Raw genomic sequence first — 22,724 nt, forward strand, 5'->3', positions numbered from 1 at the left:
TACTTATGGTCCAGTTGGGAGACACAATATAAATGCATGAAAATGACAGAAAAGCTGAGATGAAGCAAACAGTGCTGGTAAGTAGCTCCAGATGGATAATTGAGGCATATCCAGTTGGATCAGGTTCATTAGGAGAGACATTCTGGAAGAGAAAAATTGAGAGTGGAGGACAAAAGGAAGGACTGGAGCAAGACTACTGGGAAGAGGAGAGAGTGCTCTTGTTATTGCTCCACAGAGAGTTATATGGCAATTCACCTGTGGAGGTTTGCTTCTAACAGTCACCTTAACAATAGCCTGTATAGCACTTGGACTCCTGAGAGCTGGACTGGTTTCCTAGCTCTGTGGGTGTATTAGTCTGTTCTTACACTGCTAATGAAGACATACCCGAGACTGGGTAATTATAAAGGAAAGAGGTTTAATTGACTTACAGTTCCACGTGGCTGGGGAGGCCTCACAATCATGGTGGAAGGCAAGGAGGAGCAAGTCACATCTTACATGGCAGCAGGCAGGAGAAGAATGAGAGTGAAGCGAAAAGGGAAACCCCTTATAGAACCATCAGACCTCGTGAGACTTATTCACTACCATGAGAACAGTATGGGTGAAACTGCCCCCATGATTCAATTATCTCTCACCAGACCCCCCCCATAAACGTGGGAATTATGGGAGCTGCAATTCAAGATATTTGGGTGGGGACACAGGCAAAGCCTACCAATGGGTGAGTGAGAACCAGTGTTGTTAACTGGTTATTCCCACAACTGTTAAGTCCTTTCAACTGGACATTTCTAAGGAAACTACGAGGTTAAGAGGTGGGTGTATATATTCATTTGCCTAGGGAGTTTGGTGAAATGGTAACTTTGAAAATGTTTTCTTTGCTAAAAAGATTTTGTTACTGAAACCTGTTCTTTGTGAAAAATATATCTCCCCATTTGGAAAATCATGTTGAATACAGAAAGCGGCAGCTTGTGAAAACACACACTCAACGTGTTTCTTACTTTCTCAAGGCGATAAACTGTAGCTGATGAACTGCAAACCTCTCTGAATTATAGAACCTCTCTGTTAACCCAGGGGGGATTTTAACAGATTTTTAAACTTCTGTCTCTTAATTTTGTTTTTCTTCCCCCTGGTAAGTGAATAAGTAGAGTTAACCTTACAGTCAGGTCAAACACTTCATTCTGATCCCACGAAGCTTGGGCCCTTACCACCTGGATTTTTAGCAGTTTATAGAATGTGCCAGGGGTTTACGTGCATTCTTGCTTTTGCCTATGCTGCAAACTTGGCCTTGAATTTTGTTATCCTCTCTGCATTATCTCATGGGCAAACATCTCCTGCTTATACTCCAAAAGTCACCTAATCTCTCACAGCAGTCTCTTTCTTCTTTTAGGATTAAGCACTCTTTCCATTGTATTCTGGAAAACACATTGATCAGATCTCCTCTGTGGCCTTGGGGAACCATATTATCATGTGATGAGGGCATGCCTTTACATCTCACCCAATTTGAAATCCTCAGAGATAGGAGTGTGTTTTATTATTTTAATATTTCCTATCGTTTGCATCAGAAAAGGCAGATAGTGTTATGTCACGCTTACTATACGTGAACCAATAACCTGCTTTTTGTGAATCCTATGTTTCTTTAAGACGCCATTTCACCTTTTGTAGATTCTTGACAATAAGGGAGATTTCACCTAAATGTGTGTAGCAATGCATAGAATTTCAAAATTTCCAATGAACTTGAGGTTATTGTTGCTGTCAGATTCTCTGGACACTTCTTTACCAAATTTGCCTTGGCTTTTAAAGGCAATGTTAACAGACAAAAGTCTGTGTTAACATTGCCTCAATGCTCAAATCAGACTTTATTATTTCTTTTGCGTGTTCATCAAAATCTCTAAAAATATGGGGGTTTTGGTAGATATTTAAAATACAAAAATAGTGAATGAGTTTGATATTGCAAAGTAATATATGGGAAAGTTATTTTGTGTAGTGCTTTCTAGTAAAAATCTATTTTACTGTTTTACTTTCTCAAGGATACATACAATCAGTATTATGCATTCTTTATTTTCACTTCTCTTGGGTATTTTATTTGCATTTTATATTTATTTCCTAAAAGTCATAAGTATCAGCATTCTTGCAGATTGTTGATGAACCAATGGGAAGGATTGAAATGTAGATAATGTTTGTGCACATGTGTATATTTATGTACCTATTTAGCATTTATATAGAATCAAATTCATTGTAATTAAAAGGTTTTAGAGCTAAATACTTTGAGCTCTACTTTCAAAGGTTTAGTAATCTAGTGGTGAAAATAAGAATTGTTCAGAGAAAAAAATGATGTGGGAGTTCAGAGGGTGATATTTCTCTCTCTGGGAAACAGTGGGACATTGAGAGACTTGACTTCCTTCCTTGTACTTGAAGAAGAAAGGGACAGGATATTTTAAGTGCAGGAGAGTGTGCAAAGGCAAGGAGATGACTAATCTTGGGAACTGTCAGTCATTCAGCTTAGCTGGGGCTCAGAGTACACTGGATTTTTCTCTAGCCAGGATGTTACCTGCTCAGCCATTTTAATTCATAAAACTGAATCTAAATTAAATTGAGAAAAGTAGTCAGCTATTCTCCATTTTAAAGTGTTGACTTTGGTTGTTCACTGCTTGCTTTTGAAAAACAAACACCACATATGAATCAATACATAGAGCATATACCAAATGCAAACCTGGCTTTAGTACAACTATAGAGGCACATCCCCTCCTTATTAATAACACATTCCTAAGGTAGCCAGTTTATAGGGATGCAATCCACAGCAAAGAAACATAGGCTGTAGAAGGGCTGATTTCAGTGTTTATCCTAAAACAGTCAGGTATACACTCAGAACATTGAAATAGGGCAAGTTCTCCCTGGTTCTGCACCTTTGAATAATCAGAGTTGGCAGGGATGGGGGTAAGGAAGTCATTATACAGCAATGAATGTTGAGTAGCAATGGGAATTGAGGCGCTGCCCTCATGTGCTTATAGCAGTATAGGTCTGAGGATTGGGTTGTGGTAGGAAGCACAAAAAACTAGATCAGAGAAAGAAGGGACACAAAAAATGGTAGCAGCAGGGTTAGCTCCAGGACAGACCACAGAGTTGGCAAAGTCAAGCTTTGATAACCTTACCTTTCTTCCCCTATCCCATATCACAATGGGTCAATGCTAAAGTCTCTTTCTGCAGGTTCTTATTTAAAGTTGGCTATTTAATAAGACCCAGGAGACAGCTGGGAACCCAAGAATGAGCACTAGAATGAAAGACCTGTTTATTCCTCACTTTGCCACCAGCTGGTCTTATGATCAGAACTTTATTGTTAATTTTACCTTCATCCTAAATGGCCCTGCTCTGTGCTCCCACAGCAGGCTCACGAGCATACTTCTTTCATTATATCCCAAAGACTATACTGACTATGCCATAGAGTCCTTCCAGAAGCACTTTTACTGTAAGATAAGTTTTTCTTTTTAAGGGTGAAAAAGCCCTTGAGGTCACACGGGATTCGTTGATAAAGGTGTATTGATAGATGGTGTGAATGATGTTTTAGCATCTTACCTTGTGACACAACAAACTAATATTTGTGGGTAATTGCCTTCTTCACTCATGTACCCTCGACCAGTCCGTCCGTCCGTCCGTCCGTCCTTCCTTCCTTCCTTCCTTCCTTCCTTCCTTCCTTCCTTCCTTCCTTCCTTTTCTTTAATTCTTGTCAGAAAAATAGTTGCAATGTGAATCTAAGAAAATAAAGATGTGGAGTACACACAGCTTTGCCTCAGATTCTCTGGACTAAAGACTAACACTCATCTAGATGCCCAAGATCACATCAATCACCACATTTTTTAGACTTCTAACTGCTAAGAAATATTTTGGATCTTCAGAATAGGTGTCCTTTGGGGGAAAGAAAGGGATAGATACTTTTTTGTTGACCTGTGCTACTTAAGTCTAGAAAGTATGAAAGGGAAAAATTTGAAAACTGTTACTATAGTAGGACAGTATGTCTATTCCTTTCGTCTTCTGTACATCTTCCCTCTGTTAAAATAAGATTTGGCATAACAAATAATCAAAGTCATGCTCTTAGAGACAGTTAGTAATGTTAAGAAAAATATTTCTGGCCGGGCGTGATGGCTCACACCTGTAATTCCAGCACTTTGGGAGGCAGAGGCAGGCAGATCACCTGAGGTCGGGAGTTCAAGACCAGCTTGGCCAACATGGTGAAACCCCGTCTCTGCTAAAAATACAGCCAAGTATGGTGATGGGCACCTATAATACCAGCTACTAGGGAGGCTGAAGCAGGAGAATTGCTTGACTCTGGGATGTGGAGGTTGCAGTGAGACAAGATCATGCCATTGCACTCTAGTCTGGGCAATAAAAGTGAAGTTCCATCTCAAAAAGAGAAAAAACAAAACAAAACAAAACAAAAAACAAGAAAAATGTTTCTGTCTTTTAGAAGCTGCACTCTCAATACCAAGTACACTTGCAGAAAAGAGGCCTGGAGAAATCTGAGTTCATCATCCCAGGACCCTGGAAATAGTGTAGGGTTAGGGTAAGTGCAGAGTTGTAGGAGAAATCTTAACAAAGATATGGAACAAGAAGAGGAAAGAGAGTAAGAGAGCAAAGAAAACCATCATTGTTTCTCACAGGATGGCTGTGTTTGGATTACAGACTGCTGGGCTGGACAAAGCCAGTAAACGTACTACAGTGTTTTCTAGTCTACATGTATGTTTGTGAATGGCTAATAGCAAGATGACTATTATTAGACTGTTCCTATATACTCTTGCAAACTTTGTGGTGCACAATGGACAATGTATAATAAGAAATAATCCATTAAGTGAGAAGAATGGAAAATGTATTTGTAGCCGTTTAACCTAATGAAAGGATAGCATATTAAAATCCATTAATTATCATTGGAAAAAAGCATAGCATGGGCTAAAATCAATGAATTTAAAAACAGAAAGTCGATAGAGAAGATCAACAAAACCAAAAGCTGGTTTTTTGAAAAGACCAATGAAATCAATAAATCTCTAGTCTGGCCAAGAAAAAAGAGGGAAGACCCAAATTACTAATATCAGAAATAAAAGAGGGGACACCACTCCAGATCCTGTGGACATTAGAGGAATTATAAAGGAATACCATAAATAACCATGTCTATAAACTTCATCACCTAAGTGAAATGTACAAATTCCTTGAAAGACACAATCTGCCAAAACTCACACAAGAAAGAATAGGCAGTCTGAGTAGGCCTGTGCCTATTAAAGAAATTGAATCAATAATTAATAACCTTTCAAAGAAAGCACCAGGTCCAGATGGATTTAGTGGTATATTCTATGAAACCTTTAAGGAAGAAATTATCCTAATTATCTATAATGTCTTCCAGAAGATACAAAAAAGAGGGACTATATCCTAACTCTTTCTAAGATCCAGATTAATACCAAAACCAGACAAAGACACTGTAAGAAAATAACCCAGGGGAAGGGCCAAGATGGTTGAATAGAAACAGCTCTGGTCTGCAGCTCCCAGCAAGACCAATGCAGAAGGTGGATGATTTCTGCATTTCCAACTGAGGTACCCAGTTCATCTCAATGCAACTGGTTAGGCAGTGTGTGCAACCCACAGAGAGTGAACAGAAGCAGGGTGGGGCATTGTTTCACCTGGGAAGTGCACAGAGCTGGGGGACTTCCCCTTCCCCAAGCCTAGGGAAGCAGTGAGGGACTGTGCTACCTGCCCTGGGGTACTACGCTTTTTCCATGGATTTTTGCAATCCGTGGCTCAGGAAATTCCCTCATGAGCCTATACCACCAGGCCCCTGGGTTTCAAGTGTAAAACTGAGTGGCTGTTAGGCAGGCACTGAGCTGTAGGGTTTTTTTTTCCATACTCGAGTAGCACCCAGAACTCCAGTGAGACAGGAGAATCATCCACTCCCTTGGAAAGGGGGCTGAAGCCAGGGAGCCAAGAGGTCTTACTCAACATGTCTCACTCCCATGGAGTCTAACAAGCTAAGAACCACTGGTTTGAAATTCTCATTGCCAGCATAGCAGTCTGGAGTTGGCCTGAGTTTGGTGTGGGAAGGGGGGTGACCACCATTACTGTGGCTTTAGTAGGTGGTTTTCCCCTGACAGTGCTAAGGAGACTGGGAGGTTGGGACTGGGTGGAGCTCAGCACAGTGCAGCAAAGTAGCTGTGCCAGACTGCCTCTCTAGATTCCTCCTCACTGGGCAGGGCATCTCTGAAGGAAACCCAGCAGCTCCAGTCAGGGGCTTACAGACAACACTCTCATCTCCCTGGGACAGAGCACCTAGCGGCAGGGGCATCTGTGGTCACAGCTTCAGTCAGACTTAATCTTTCCTGCCTGCTGGCTCTGAAGAGAGTGGCTTATCCTGACAAGGGAGATTCTCTCTGCACTGCACACCAGCTCTACTAAGGGACAGACTGCTTCCTCAAGCGGGTTCCTGACACCCCCATGCCTCCTGACTGGGAGAGACGCCCCAACAGGTATTGACAGACACCTCACACAGGAGAACTCTGGCTGGCATCAGGCCAGTGCCCCTCTGGGATGAAGCCTTAAATATAAAAAAGTAGATAAATCCATGAAGATGAGGAAAAAAACAGCACAAAAAAGCTGAAAATTCCAAAAGCCAGAATGCCTTTTCTCCTCCAAATGATCACAACTCCTCTCCAGCAAGGGCATGAAACTGGAGGGAGAGTAAGATTGATGAATTGATAGAAGTAGGTTTCAGGAGGTGGGTAATAACTCCTCTGAGCTAAAGGAGCATGTTCTAACCCAATGCAAAGAAGGTAAAAACGTTGATAAAAGGCTACAGGAGTTGTTAACCAGAATAACCAGTTTAGAAAGGAACATAAATGACCCGATAGAGCTGGAAAACACGGTACAAAAACTTCGTGAAGCATACACAAATATCGATAGCCAAATCGATCAAGCAGTAGAAAGGACATCAGAGTTTGAAGACCATCCTGCTGAAATAAGGCATGCAGACAAGATTAGAGGAAAAAAGAATGAAAAGGAAGAAACAAAGCCTCCAAGAAATATGGTACTATGTGAAAAGACTGAACCTACGATTGATTGGAGTACCTGAAAAAGATGAGAATGGAACCAAACTGGAAAACACACTTCAGGATATTATCCAGGAGAACTTCCCAACCTAGCAAGACAGGCCAAATTCAAATTCAGGAAATACAGAGAACACCACTAAGATACTCCACGAGAAGATCAACCCCAAGACACGTAATCAGATTCTCCATGGTCAAAATGAAGGAAAAAATGCTAAGGGCAGCCAGAGAGTAAGGCCAGGTCACCTACAAAGGGAAGCCCATCAGACTAACAGTGGATCTCTCAGCAGAAAACCTACAAGCCAGAAGAGAGAGGGGGCCAATATTCGACATTGTTAAAGCAGAGAATTTTCAACCCAGAATTTCATATCCAGCCAAATTAGGCTTCATGAGCAAAGCAGAAATACAATCATTTATATATAAGCAAATGCTGAGGGATTTCATCACCACCAGGGCTGCCTTGCAAGAGCTCCTGAGGGAAATACTAAATATGGAAAGGAAAAATAGGTACCAGACACTGTAAAAACACACCAAAATATAAAGACCAGTGACACTATGAAGGAACTGCACCAACTAGTGTGCAAAATAACCAGATAGCATCATTATGACAGGATCAAATTCACACATAACAATATTAACCTTAAATGTAAATGGGCTAAATGCCCAAATTAAGAGACTGGGAAATTGGATAAAGAGCCAAGACCCATTGGTATGCTGTATTCAGGAGTCCTATCTCACATGCAAAGCCATACATAGGCTCAAAATAAAAGGATGGAGAAAATTTACCAAGCAAATGGAAGCAAAAAAAGTAGGGTTTGCAATCCTAGTCTCTGATAAAACAGACTTTAAGCCAACACAGATTTAAAAAGGGACAAAGAAGGACATTACATAACAGTAAAGGAATCAATGAAACAAGAAGAGCTAACTCTGCTAAATATATATGCACCCAATAGAGGAGCACCCAGATTCATAAAACAAGTTCTTAGAGACCCATTAAGAGACTTAGACTCCCACACAATAATAGTGGGAGACTCTAGCACCACTGTAAATATTAGACAGATCAACAAGACAGAAAATTAACAAGGATATTCAGGACTTAAACTCAACTCTTGATCAAGTGTACCTAATAGACATCTACAGAACTCTCCAACCCAAATCAACAGAATATACATTCTTCTCAGTGTTACATGGCACTTAGTCTAAAATCAACCACACAATTGGAAGTAAAACACTCCTCAGCAAATGCAAAAGAACAGAATCATAATAAACAGTCTCTCAGACCACAGTGCAATCAAATTAGAACTCAGGGTTAAGAAACTCACTTAAAACCACACAACTACATGGAAATTGAACAACCTGCTCATGAATGAATCCTGGGTAAATAAAGAAATTAAGGCAGAAATCAAGATACTCTTTGAAACTAATGAGAATAAAGAAAAAATGTACCAGAATCTCTAGGACACAGCTAAAGCAGTGTTAAGAGGGAAATTTGTAGCACTGAATGCCCACATCAGAAAGCTGGAAAGATTTCAAATTGACACCATCACATCACAATTAAAAGAACCAGAGAAGCAAGAGCATACTAACCTAAAAGCTACCAGAAGACAAGAAGTAACTAAACTCAGAGCAGAACTGAAGGAGATAGAGACACCAAAAACCCTTCAAAAAAATCAGTGAATCCAGGAGCTGGTTTTTCGAAGAAATTAACAAAATAGATAGACTGCTAGCTAGACTAATAAAGAAGAAAGGAGAGAAGAATCAAATAGATAATAAAAATGATAAAGGAGATATCACCACTGACCCCACAGAAATACAAACTACTAAAGCAGAATACTATAAACACCCTTACAAAAATAAACTAGAAAATCTAGAAGAAATGGGTAAATTCCTGGACACATACATCCTCCCAAGACTAAACCAGGAAAACGTTGAATCCCTGAATTGACAAATAACAAGTTCTAAAATTAAGGCAGTAATTAATAGCCTACCAACCAAAAGAAACCTCAGAACCAGATGGATTCATAGCTGAATTCTACCAGAGATACAAAGAGGAGCTGGTACCTTCCTTCTGAAACTATTACCAATAATTGAAAAGGAGGGACTCCTCCCTAACTCATTTTATGAGGCCTGCATAATTCTGATACCAAAACCTGTTAGAGACACAACAAAAAAAAGAAAACTTCAGGCCAATATCCTCGATGAACACTGATGCAAAAATCCTCAATAAAATACTGCCAAACCAAATCCAGCAGCACATCAAAAAGGTTATCCAACACGATCAAGTTGGCTTCATCCCTGGGATGCAAGGCTGGTTCAGCATACACAAATCAATAAACATAACCCAACACATAACATCAGTCATAACAGTACTGATGATAAAAACCATATGATTATCTCCACAGATGCAGAAAAAGCCTTTGATAAAATTCAACATCTCTTTATGTTAAATACTCTCAGTAAATTAGGTATTGATGGAACATATCTCAACATAGTAGGAGCTATTTATGACGAACCCATAGCCAATATCATACTGAATGAGCAAAAGCTGGAAGCATTCCCTTTGAAAACCAGCTCAAGACATGCCCTCCCTCACCACTCGTATTCAACATAGTATTGAAAGTTCTCACCAGGGCAATCAGGCAAGAGAAAGAAAGAAAGTAAGTGTATTCAAATAGGAATAGAAGAAGTCAAATTGTCTCTGTTTGCAGATGACATGATTGTATATATAGATATCCCCATCATGTCACTGCCAAAACTCCTTAAGCTGATAAGCAACTTCAGCATAGTCTCAGGATACAAAATCAATGTGCAAAAATCACAAGCATTCCTGTACACCAGTAAGACAAGCAGACAGCCAAATCATGAATGAACTCCCATTCACAATTGTTACAAAGAGGATAAAATACCCAGGCATACAGCTGACAAGAGATGTGAAGGACCACTTCAAGGAGAACTACAAACCACTGCTCAAGGAAATAAGAGAGGACACAAACAAATGGGAAAACATTCCATCCTCTTGGACAGGAAGAATCAATATCGTGAAAATGGCCATACTGCCCGAAGTAATTTACAGATACAATGCTATTTCCATCAAGCTACCACTGACATTCTTCACAGAATTAGAAAAAACTACTTTAAATTTCATATGGAACCAAAAAAAGAGCCCATATAGCCAAGACAATGCTAAGCAAAATGAACAAAGCTGGAAGCATCACGCTACCTAACTTCAAACTATATTACAAGGCTACAGTAACCAAAACTGCATGGTACTGGTACCAAAACTGACATAATAGACCAATGGAACAGAACAGGCACCTCCAAAATACCACCACACATCTACAACCATCTGATATTCAACAAACCCGACAAAAACAAGCAATGGGGAAAGGATTCCCTATTTAATAATTGGTGCTGGGAAAAGTGGCTAGCCATATGCAGAAATCTGAAACTGGACCCCTTCCTTACGCTTTATACCAAAATGCCTCAAGATGGATTAAAGACTTAAATGTAAAACCCAAAACCATAAAAACCCTGGGAGAAAACCTAGGCAATACCATTCAGGACATAGGCATGGGCAAAGACTTCATGACTAAAACACCAAAAGCAATTGCAACAAAAGCCAAAATTGACAAATGGGTTCTAATTAAACTAAAGAGCTTCTGCACAGTAAAAGAAACTATCATCAGAGTGAACAGGCAACCTACAGAATGGGAGAAAAGTTTTGCAATCTACTCATCTGACAAAGGTCTAATATCCAGAATTTACAGGGAGCTTAAACAAATTTACAAGAAAACAACCATCAAAAAGTGGGCAAAGGATATGAACAAAAGAAGACATTTATGTGGCCAACAAACATATGAAAAAAAGCTCATCATCACTGGTCATTAGAGAAATGCAAATCAAAACCACTATGAGACACCATCTCATGCCAGTCAGAATGACGATTATTAAAAAGTTAAGAAACAATAGATGCTGGTGAGGCTGTGGAGAAATAGGAATGCTTTTACACTGTTGGTGAGAATGTAAATTAGTTCAACCATTGTGGAAGACAGCGTGGTGACTCCTCAAGGATCTCGAACCAGAAATACCTTGACCAAGCAATCCCATTACTGAGTGTATACCCAAAGAAATATAGATCATTCTAAGGACACATGCACATGTATGTTTATTGCAGCACTATTTACAATAGCAAAGATATGGAACCAAACCAAATGCCCATCAATGATAGAGGGATAAAGAAAATGTGGTACATATATATCTTATGATACTATACAGCCATAAAAAAGGATGAGTTCATGTCCTTTGCAGGGACATGGATGAAGCTGGAAGCCATCATGCTCAGCATACTAACGCAGGAACAGAAAACCAAACACTGCATGTTCTCACTCATAATTGGGAGTTGAACGATAAGAACACATGGACTCAGGGAGGGGAACAACACATACTAGGTCCTGTCGGGGAGTTGGAGGGAAGTCTGGGAGAGCATTAGAACAAATACCCAATGCATGCAGGGCTTAAAACCTAGATGATGGTTTGGTAGGTGCAGCAAACCACCATGGCACATGTATACCTATGTAACAAACCTGCATGTTCTGCACATATATCCCAGAATGTAAAGTAAAATAAAAATAAAAATAAAAACAAACTTTTAATTAAAAAAAAGAAAATAACCCTACAGACCAATATCTTTCGTGTACATAGATGCAAAATTCTCAACAAAATATTAGCAAATTGAACCCACCAAGGTGAAAAAATAATAATAATTATACATCCCAATCAAGTGCAATTTATTCCAAGTATGCAAGGCTGATTCAACATTCAAAAATCAATTAACATAGATTAATCACATCAAGAGGTCAAAGAAGAAACATATGAACATATCAACAGATGCAGAAAAATTATTTGACAAAGTTCAATAACCTTCATGATATAATCTCTTACCAAATTAGGAATAGAGAGAATTTCCTCAACTGAATAACACCTACAAAAAACCACCTACAGCTAACATGCTTAATGGTGAGAAACTCAATGCTTTCCCTCTAATATCACGAACAAGTTGAGAAGGCCCCCTCTCACCACTGCTTTTCAACATTGTACTGAGAATTCCTAGCTAATGCAATAAGACAAGAAAGTAAAATAAAGACATATAGATTGGAATGGAATAAGTAAATCTGTCTTTGTTTACAGATAACATTTGTCTATGGAGATAATCCAAAAGATACGACAACGACAACCCCCAAATTCAAAACAAAAACAAAAATCTCTTCTAGAATGAATAAGTAATTCTAACAAGATTGCAGGATATAGGGTTAATATACAAGAGACAATTGCTTTTCTATATACCAGCAATACACTAAAGGAAATTCATAATTAAAAATACATTACCATTTACAACACCCCCCCAAAATAACATACTTTGGTATAACCCAATATGTACAAATTCTATTTGAAGGAAACAATAAAACTCTCTGAAAGTTATCAAGGAACTAACTAAATGGAGAGCTATTTCATGTTCATGGAGAGAAAGATTTAATATTGTCAGGATGCCAGTCTTCCCAACTTGATCTACAGATTCAGTGTAATCACAATAAAAATCACAACGAATTATTTTTTAGAAATAATCAAACTCGGCCGGGCGCGGTGGCTCAAGCCTGTAATCCCAGCACTTTGGGAGGCCGAGACGGGTGGATCACAAGGTCAGGAGATCGAGACCATCCTGGCTAACACGGTGAAACCCTGTCTCTACTAAAAAATACAAAAAACTAGCCGGGCAAGGTGGCGGGCGCCTGTAGTCCCAGCTATTCCGGAGGCTGAGGCAGGAGAATGGCGTGAACCCGGGAGGCGGAGCTTGCAGTGAGCTGAGATCCGGCCACTGTACTCCAGCCTGGGCGACAGAGCGAGACTCCGTCTCAAAAAAAAAAAAAAAAAAAAAAAAAAAAAGAAATAATCAAACTCATTCTAAACTTCATATGGAGAGGCAAAAGACCCAAAATAACCAAATCGATAATGAAGGAGAGGAACAAAGTCAGAGGACTAACACTAATTGACTTCTAGTCTTACTAGAAAGCTACAATAATCAAGTTGGTGTTGTATTGCCAAAAGAATAGATACTGGGGGAATTGAGATACCAGTGGAAATAAAGAAATTGAGATATCACTGGAATTTTTTTTTGAAAAAACATTTTTATATGGGTTTGACTTTTGAATCACATAAGTGTGAAGTATTCAAATATTAAATTTATGAAAAATGGTGAAAAACGTAAACTCTTCGATTACAATTACTAAGAAATGGACCTAATTGTATATCAAGTTTTTCTGTAAACATACAGGGAAAATGATGCATTTAAGTTACTTTTCCTATAATATTACATAAATCCTTAGTGAAGTATGACCATAGGACAAGAACCACACAATCAAATCTTGCATCTTACTTTGTAGTTTAGCCATTATTAATGGTGTTTATATTGCACTGGTGCAATGTGTAAATACATTAATGTTGCTGGAAACCAGAGTGTCTACTGTGGAAGCAGAGAGAAACAAATATAAAACAGGGAACGTGAAGCAGAATCTGTGGTGGTAGACTTGAATTAGAGGCATCTATATAAGTACTTATAAACTTCTGATTTAAACATTTTATAGTAATTTTAAAGTTTTATGCCATTTGCTTCTTTGCTTGAAATTTAGGAACATATTCCCCTACCTCCTAGCTTCCCACCCTGATGCAGTTCTGTCTACTAAAATACCTGGAGTCAGTTACACCCAGGTAGCCATGAGCACACTTAGAACCCAGATCTTGGGCCAGGAGCAGTGGCTCATGCCTGTAATCCCAGCACTTTGAGAGGCCAAGGTGGGCGGATGGCCTGAACTCAGGAGTTTGCGACCAGCCTGGGCAACTCGGTGAAACCCCGTCTTTACTAAAATACAAAAAATTAGCCGGGTGTGGCAGTGCGTGCCTGTAGTCCCAGCTGCTTGGGAGGCTGAGGTAGGAGAATTGCTTGAACCCGGGAGGCGGAGGTTGCAGTGAGCCAAGATCGTGCCACTGCATTCCAGCCTGGGCAACAGAGCAAGACTCCATCTCAAAACAAAACAAAACAACAAAACCCCCAGATCTTCATTGCTGAATAGCACTGTCTACTAAAGGAACCAGGATTTTTGGGGAAAGGCGGATTCTTCCAGGGGCAGGGAATGTACATGGTAAGCTTCAGACACCATGTGCAAGAAATCAAGGAAGTGATCAAATCCAAATGGGGCTGAGTCAAAAGAATAAAAAGGCTAGCTTGAAGGCTTCCACTAGGAAAATGATATACAATTTGGCATTTAAATAATAATATTAACAACAATGGATTAAAATCCCAAGAAATCATAGTGAAAGAGAGAGAGAGAGAGAGAGAAGGGAAAAGATGTTTCTATACAGATGCATGCCAGAAAATAAATCTAAAATAAATGATAGAATTAGAAAGTCACCATTTTACATGACCCCAGGGTAATAAGTAATTCAGGCAAAGACTATCAATAGATAATAATACTATTGGATGAATATTACTAAGGAATGAGATAGTCATGCAATCTCAAGTATCATTTGTCAATTACTTATTAACTACAAAGAGAAAATTTTACCTTGTTATAGAGACATCTGGCAGTCACCAGCTGAACAAAATGGTCAAACTTTGCACTACCATCATGGGACAGCCTGACATATGTGCCTCTTGAGATAATGTAATAGAAAGAACACAATCTAATTCTGTAATGATCCAGGCAAAAATTTTTAACCTGAGTCTCATCATGAGGAATACATGAAACTAATCCAAAGTGTGTGATATATTCTTTATGATAACTACCTGGAATCTTCAAAAACTGTTCTAAAATCACAGAAGGTAAACGCAATGTTATAGATCAAAAGTCAGTAAACCTTTTCTGTAAAGGGCAGATAGCAAATGTTTCATGCTTTGTGGGTCACATAGAAGTCTCTCTTGTATATTCTCCTTTCTTCCTTTCTTTTCTTTCTTTTCTTTCTTCTTTGTTTTTGTCCTTGTAGTTTGGCTTTACAACTCTTAAGAAATGTAAAGATCCTTCTTAGCTTGAGATATAAGAACAGGCCATGCAGGATTGGTCTGTGGGCCACAGTTTACTTACTAACTGTTGTCCTAAAGTAAAAGAAAATGACAAGACATAACAACCAAATGTAATTTGTGAACCTTGATTGGGTCCTAGATTAAAAAACAAAACACCTATGAAAGTCATTTTTGAACTAGCAGGAGAAATTCAAATGTGTTCTGTATATTAGAAGGTATTTTTGAATTATTGCTTCTTTTTTCTATGATCATAGTGTTGTGATTATACTGGAAGATGTCCTTCTTAAGCAATGCCTGCCAAAATATTCTGAAGGGAAGCATAATAATGGCCACAATTTACTTTGAAATGTTTCAGGGAAGAAAATAGAAATAAAAGATACTAGGAGTCAGTAAGTGTTCTTAAATGATTGAATGGATGTACATCCAATTTACCCATTCTTTTGCAAATATACTTGGAGAGCTAAAAGATCATAAAAAATCAATTGCCAGATTCTATGTAGAAATGGATGAAATCAAACCTTTGGAATTGAGTTTAGATTTGATTTATTAGTATGTGAAGATTTGGGTCATACTTGAATGGTCAGAGAGGAAGAAAAAATTGATTAGCTTTAGAGTAAAAAGGAGGTATTAAGAGAAATCATAATGACAAATTATTTTTTGAGTTTCAAATCAGAATGCTGGATCTATAAATTCCACAGAGACTATTACTCAAACGTGTTCATTCTGCAGATAAGGAAACCACTGCCTAGACAGCGTTTGTTGTGTGTCAGAATTTATCAAACAGTTAGTGTAAGAACAGGGACTATAATGTACAGTATATCTGTCTTTTCCCTATACTATAGCTACTTAATATAGCTCAAAGTTATATATGTGATAAAGCCCTCATTCACTTTAATTTATAAGATTAGCTTTCCTAGCAGTCCCTTCAAATACAGCAAAATGTTCAATTGGTTATGGTTGTTGTTTTTTCTATTTGTGACTATCACTAGATAAAGACAGAATAAATAAGTTGAATAATTTACTAATTTGCTGGAAATTATCCAGTAAATTCAGGCTATGTGTGCAAACGTTAGGGCAAAAGTGTTATTAAATATACAGCCTTCTGCCTCTTAAGTAAACAAAACAAAGCAAACTCAGAGGGCACTCAACATTGTGAGGTTAGAGAAAAGAACTCTGGTATTGTTTGTGATTTACATTGTAAAGCACAGAAGTACTTAGAGAGGAGATCTATTTGCAAAAATCTGGTTATCTTATAGAGGCTCCTCCCTAGGTCAGAACAGCTTTTCCTTGCTGTCACAATGAAAGTGGAACTTGATGGCATCTGATGAACGATGTAAAGATATCACATTCAAAGCTAAGGGGAATAAGAAGTAGGATCCTGGGAGAGGGAGGAATTAGAGGGATGTGAGGTACAGAAAATCCATAGTAGAAAGAAACTCAGCAGAGAAGATGTGAAGTGGAGGAGTTTTCCTCCCTTCCAGAGACAAGAGGGATGATTTTATGATTTGCTTTGAGAGATAGAGTGAAGAATCCAGGTGCTTTGAAGATTCACTTCATTTGATGGATGTGAATTCCCTCCAGTTTTATATTCAAAATTACGTCTTAATTTTTTTAAAAAAGTAATTGTGGGGATTTGCGTGTTGATAGTACCCTTAAATCTCTAGTAGTTAGAATTAGTAAAGTTCTAATTATCTTATATTGGAGTTTTACATCCAAGGACATCTCTATTAAAAGGAGGTTTCTGTGTGGTCTGTTGTGGAGACGGCTTTGATGTCTTTACCAAAAGGTGTCTTTTTACTGTAAAAAGAATGGAGCAGTGGCTGCCCGTGGCTGCCTTCAGTGTGAGAATGTGCTGGAATATTTTATTGTTGGGTTGGCATTGAAGTTCTGCTGTGAAATGATTTTTATGAATGCTATTCCCTGGGAGGCTCACAGAACTGAGAATTTCATGTCATGAGGCCATGATCCCAGGGAGCAGAAATCAAATAAATAAAGGTCTTGGGGAATTATGGTCTATGGGATATATTTTCTTCTCAAAATGAGTCCATAGTTCACTTTGATGGTAAGTTTAAATGGATCATACGAGAGCAGAAAAATACATCTATCTTTAAGTGGTAACAAACTTCCATTTAAGAATTTCCCCCATAAAAATAATGTCTGAGGTCTAAAATTCAAGAAAAAACATAAGACAAGAAAAGAGAATAGTTATTATCATAGAGGAAGAGGGTTTAGTATACAGCTTTAAAGCTTTTGATTTAATGATATTTATATTTACAAAATGGAAAGTGGCAATTTGGAGCATCGTGTTCTATAAGGTTATATACTTGAGGGTTCTTTTCTAACAGCCATATTAAAAGCGTTTCTCCTTAAGGAGAAGTAGGTTAATTTCAAGAAAGAAGAGCCAAAAATAGGTTGCCTACAGCTGAAGACCAAGGAACCAACTTTAACTTGAAGCAGAATGGAGAGAACTGCTGGTTATGTTCTGGATCAATGCAATCATCTGTATAGCAGAATAATTTGAAAAGATTTTTTAAAATATGAATTATTACATCCTGACCCCACAAAAAAATCTGAGCAAATGTTTAGTAGGTCCAGCTCAAGGAAACCGTATCATTATCTTCTAGGAAGTGTTAGGGAGGATGTTTTAGAACACCATGGGAGAACAATAATTAACAAAAGCTTCATATTCAAATATGAGACACAGACCTCCTTCAAACATTCCTATTCTGAAAGACTATTAGGCTGACTTATCCATTGATAATAAAAATGATTTGGACACCTTTTGTAATATGGATTAAAACTCTAAGAAATTGAGACCATTTATAGTCATTAGCAGAACCCAAGTCACTGAAATATAAGAGAAATACATACCAGATTTTTCAATCTGTAGTAAAAGGAAAAGAAAGTTTTGGAGTAAGTTTTTCCTGCCAGAGTGTTATGAGAGTCAAATGATGTATTTGGTAGGAGAACACTGAAAAACTCTATTCTATATACATATTAGAAAAAAATAATGCCAAGCACTAGTGAATGCCCAATGTATGTGTTTTTAATGGATTTTAAGCATTTAAAATTGTCTGCTTGTATTTTTTCCATCCTATTGTATAGATAGTCTACAAATCCACCATTAAAATGAGGTAAATAATAGCAAACACAAACACTGCGGGTCATGATGTTGAATGCCATTATTCAAGTGAATCAGGAATATTATGATAGAGCTAATAAACTAGGATAATGATAAAATATACGCGTTGATACAATTCTATATGTCTCTTTTAAGAAATGACTCTTTATAATACATTTTAAATTCAGATTGCAGGTTCCTATCTAGCATGTAAGGGCATAATTTTGGAGCCTTCAGTATCAAAAATAGGAAGACCAGAACAATGACTACCCTAAGAATAATAATGACTATATGAAGTCAATACAAAATGGTTTACCTGCTTTAACTCCTTTCTTTCCCACAGTTTTGTGGGTAAATTTTTTTTTTCGTTAAAAGCAAGGCTAAGTAACTTGCCCAAGGTCATGCAAATAATAGCTAACAGAGTTAATGCTAATTCCACTCAGTAATCTTAATCAGCACTCTAGCATTGTAGCTCAAATTAGAGAAAACACTCTCCTCTTTTCTATGTCGCCGTGGGGTAGTCACTAAATTTGACATGTCAACTACCTCTGGTTCAGTGCTGCTTTGAGGGGACAGTGAGTCTTTGGGGTCCCTTTGCATTCTGTTGACTGTGAGAGCAGGGACTAGGATTTCAGGGGACTTTGGTTTTACCACCCTCTTCCAGTAGGTAAATATTGGAGGTGGATAGGGAAAAGGAAAAGTTCAGATCCTTGCACAAGACAGATACGTAGGTACGTCAGTCAGTTTGGCAACATGGGCTTCCAGAAAGACCTTCAAAGTGGCTGCAGTGATTGGCTCCCTGTTCCATGTCCAACTTGCTGAATTGTGTGAATCCAGAGAATACATATGTGGACAAAAGAAATTGATTTCCTGATTCAAAGGAAGATGAACAAGACAGATGCTAAGGAATGTTCTCCCCATTTTTTCTGTAATTGAATATTTTAGTAAACTATCCAGAAGTATTTTTAAAAGTCTTCAGAATCAAAGACCCCACAAAAATATTTAAAGGAGTTCCAAGTAATTATATCAGTAATCTTCCTGTCCCTCACTGCTTACATATCTTGAATTTATGTCTTAAATTGTTGCCCCACTTATTTTTCCAAAATCACATATCTAATCATTATAGTTTCCTAGTTACAACACTTTAATGTACTCCCATGATCTAGAGGATAGTCTTAACTTTTAAGCAAGGTATTTAGGCTTCTTTACACTCTGTCAGTCTATAGACCTCATCTTCTGTGGCCCTCTTCAACTACTTGTCCCCAAAAGCCTACTCCTTAGATAGCAGCTGTGTTGGGCTGTGCATCTTTCTTGAAATTGGTGACTCTCAAAGTTAAGGGTGCATCAGAATGATGAAGAGAGCTGCTAAAACACATCCCCAGAACATCTGATTCAAGTGGCCTGAATTGGCCTGAGTCTGCATCTCTAACAAGTTTCCGTGCAGTGCTGAAGATGTTGGCCGGGGTACCAGATTTTATGAATCACTTCTCTAAAGCAAGCCAGATTTTCTCTCAGGTGACACCATTTGATTCAGCTCAAAAATCAGAGCTGAGTGTGGTGGCACAGCCTATAAAATCCCAGTACTTTGGGAGGCCGAGGCTGGTGAATCTTTTAAGCTCAAGAGTTTGAGACCAGCCTGGACAGTGTGGGGAAACTCCTCCTTTTGTACTTTTGGCACAAAAGTACAAAAAAATTAGCCAGGTGTGGTGGCACGTACCTGTGGTCCCAGCTACTCAGGAGGCTGAGGTAGGAGGATCACTTGAGCTTGGGAGGTGGAGGTTGCAGTGAGCTGAGATCTCTCCACTGTATGCCACCTCGGGTGACAGAGTGAGACCCCGTCTCACACACACACACACACAATGGTTGTTTTTTTTTTTTTTTTGGTGGATCCTGTCTTGACCACTCCCTAAGTGAACATAGACCTTATTCTTAAATCTTCAAGTATTATTTATAATACACAAAGTTATGGTTTGTTAATCTGGCTGTCTTCTTCCTCTGAACTCCTTAAGGATAGAGAGTGTATTATATTCATTTTAATATCCCCAGACTTAGCACAGTAGAGAGGAAGTAAATTTCCTTTGCTGAATGAATGAATATTGGCAGTATTATATCTGCATTCCTGACTGGGCCATTTTCCAGATGTAGAATTGGCCATGCTGTCTGTTAATTTTGAAAGCTACTGGTACATGTACTTCAGTGACCTTTTGATAACATTTCACATCGCATAACAATTCACCAAAGGGAATTTCAAAGTAATTCTAATCTTACATTCTAATGAACAAAGGAAACATACATGACAGGTAGTCAGAAATCAGTCTGATTCAATACAACATGAAACAAAAGACTTTAAAATTATGCTGGAAGTTTTATGGGCCCCTGTCTAACATCATTTATTTGCTAAAGGTGTGGCTACCCGATGAAAACATAACTGGGATATTGTGTCAGTTAAGTGAAAAGCATCAGGTGAATGAAAAAGCAGTCAGAACAGTGGCTTGGCAATGTGTTGACTGTAGCTGATTTATTGTTTCACCTTCCACTGGTTTTTCTTTCATTGTGTCAACACAGTTTACAGGGCACATATGGATTTATATGATCCACAGAGATAAGGAAATAATTCTTAGGGAAGGCTGAACTCTTTTCTTGCTTTTAACTCACAAAAGTCACTGATTAGGCAACTGAGTGCCAAGTAAGGAGTCGGGGCCAAAAATCTTCTATTTGATTGTGTATGTAATAACTGGAACTCTTGCTCACATTTTCAGAATAACATTTCACAACACACACAGTACAACCCCGAGGTATGAAAGAGTGGGACAGTTCCTGGAATGCTGGCTGGAATGGACTAGGGGTGGGAGATGGAACTGGGTAGGAAAGCTGGTTCCAAATTGTGAGTGGCCTTGCGTGTCATGCCAAGGAGTCTGAATTTGATTCTGCAGGCATTTGGGAGCCACTGACTTAATTCCAGTTTGAGAATTAGAGAAGCTAGGAGCAGAAAGACTAATTATAAGGCTACTGCAAAAGATTGGGACTTGAGCCAATGCAGGGAATTGAGGATGGTCAGAGAAAGAATTTGTAAAACTTAATGAACAAATAGAATGTGTGTGTGTGTGTGCGCGCGCGCATGTGGTTGTGCGTGCGCGCATGCATGTGAATTGGTTTACTTGATTATGGAGGATGGCAAGTCCAAAATTAGCAGGGTAGGCTAACAAACTGGACACCCAGGGAAGAGTTGCTGTTGCAATTCAAACCTGAACTCAGTCAGCTGGCAGAATTTCTACTTTCCCCTCGGGAGTTCAGTCTGTTGTTCTATTAAGTCTTTTAACTGATTAAATGGGGCCCACCCATATTAGAAAAAGTAATCTGCTTTACTAAAAGCCCACCAATTTAAATGTCAGTCTCATCCAAAAAACACCCTCATAGAAACATCCAGAATAGTATTTGACCAAATATCTAGGGACTGTGACCCATCCCAACTGACACATAAAATTAAGCATCACAGTGACCAACTGGATGAAGGGGCTTAAGAGTGAGGAAAATAAATAATAGATGACTCTGCAGTTTTTAGCCTGGATAAATCGAGTGAATGGTGATGCTTTTAACTAAGACAGGATTCCTGGGAAGAGGGCCAAATTTTGGTTAGAGAAGACTTTTTCTTATTCAAGAAGCATTTATTGATCATCAACCTTGCACCAAGCACTAAGTTAAATATTTCTTCTTTTGGTGTATGAGAAGAAATAAATACATAGAAAATACTGTATGAAGAGAAGCCATTGCATAATGATTCAGCTGTGCTTTAGAGGCAGAGACACTAAAGCTCTGTAACTTGGACCAGCTGCTTAACCTGTCCTAGTTTCATCTACATATATAGTACCTGGCACATAGCAGTTTATCAAGAAATATCTCCAGAATGCTTAACTGTGTTTTTACTGTATTGGTTGTTGAAATTAATGTAGAATGCTAAACAAATATGAGACAGATTTTTCCCTGGTGCCATGACAGTCTCAGGGGACATGGTTGCTGGGAGGGTACTAAGTGACTCTGTCTTCTGTTATAGTATGCTTTAGCTCCAGAGTGGCTTGAAGCAGATAACTCCCAAAGGAACTCTGTTAGTCCCAGAGAATAACTCAGGCACTGGTCTTATTAGGGTTTATTATTCACTTGTGTAAACAACATTTAAAATACCTAGTAGTGGATATATAATATTTTATTAAAGTTCATAAAAGTAATAAATGAATTTAAAATCTAGAAAACAAATTCAGCCTTCTTTAAAATTATTTAATTATAACTGCTAAAATTACATACTGATATCCACATTTATATATATATATATATGAACTCAGTTAATTAGTATGAAAGTAGATTTTACCAGTTGGTGTAATAATTTAGTAGACTCTGACTACTCCTTATATGAATAGACACTATAGACTGGATAGATGATGGATGTTTCAAAATCAGAGGTAATGCT

The 22,724-nt window shown here is 38.3% G+C and overlaps 1 long non-coding RNA gene across 1 annotated transcript in view; it reads left to right on the plus strand.

Annotated features, from left to right (window-relative positions):
• LOC135971142 (uncharacterized) overlaps positions 1-22,724 on the plus strand; it is a 323,711-nt gene that overhangs the window by 112,546 nt on the left and 188,441 nt on the right. Inside the window, exons 3-4 of the long non-coding RNA XR_010587222.1 lie at positions 3,720-3,889; positions 14,697-14,785. This is a non-coding gene — a long non-coding RNA (uncharacterized lncRNA). The remainder of the gene's footprint in view (positions 1-3,719; positions 3,890-14,696; positions 14,786-22,724) is intronic.

The sequence above is a fragment of the Macaca fascicularis genome, chromosome 6 (genome assembly GCF_037993035.2).
Source record: "Macaca fascicularis isolate 582-1 chromosome 6, T2T-MFA8v1.1".
In the NCBI taxonomy this organism is placed as follows: domain Eukaryota; kingdom Metazoa; phylum Chordata; class Mammalia; order Primates; family Cercopithecidae; genus Macaca; species Macaca fascicularis.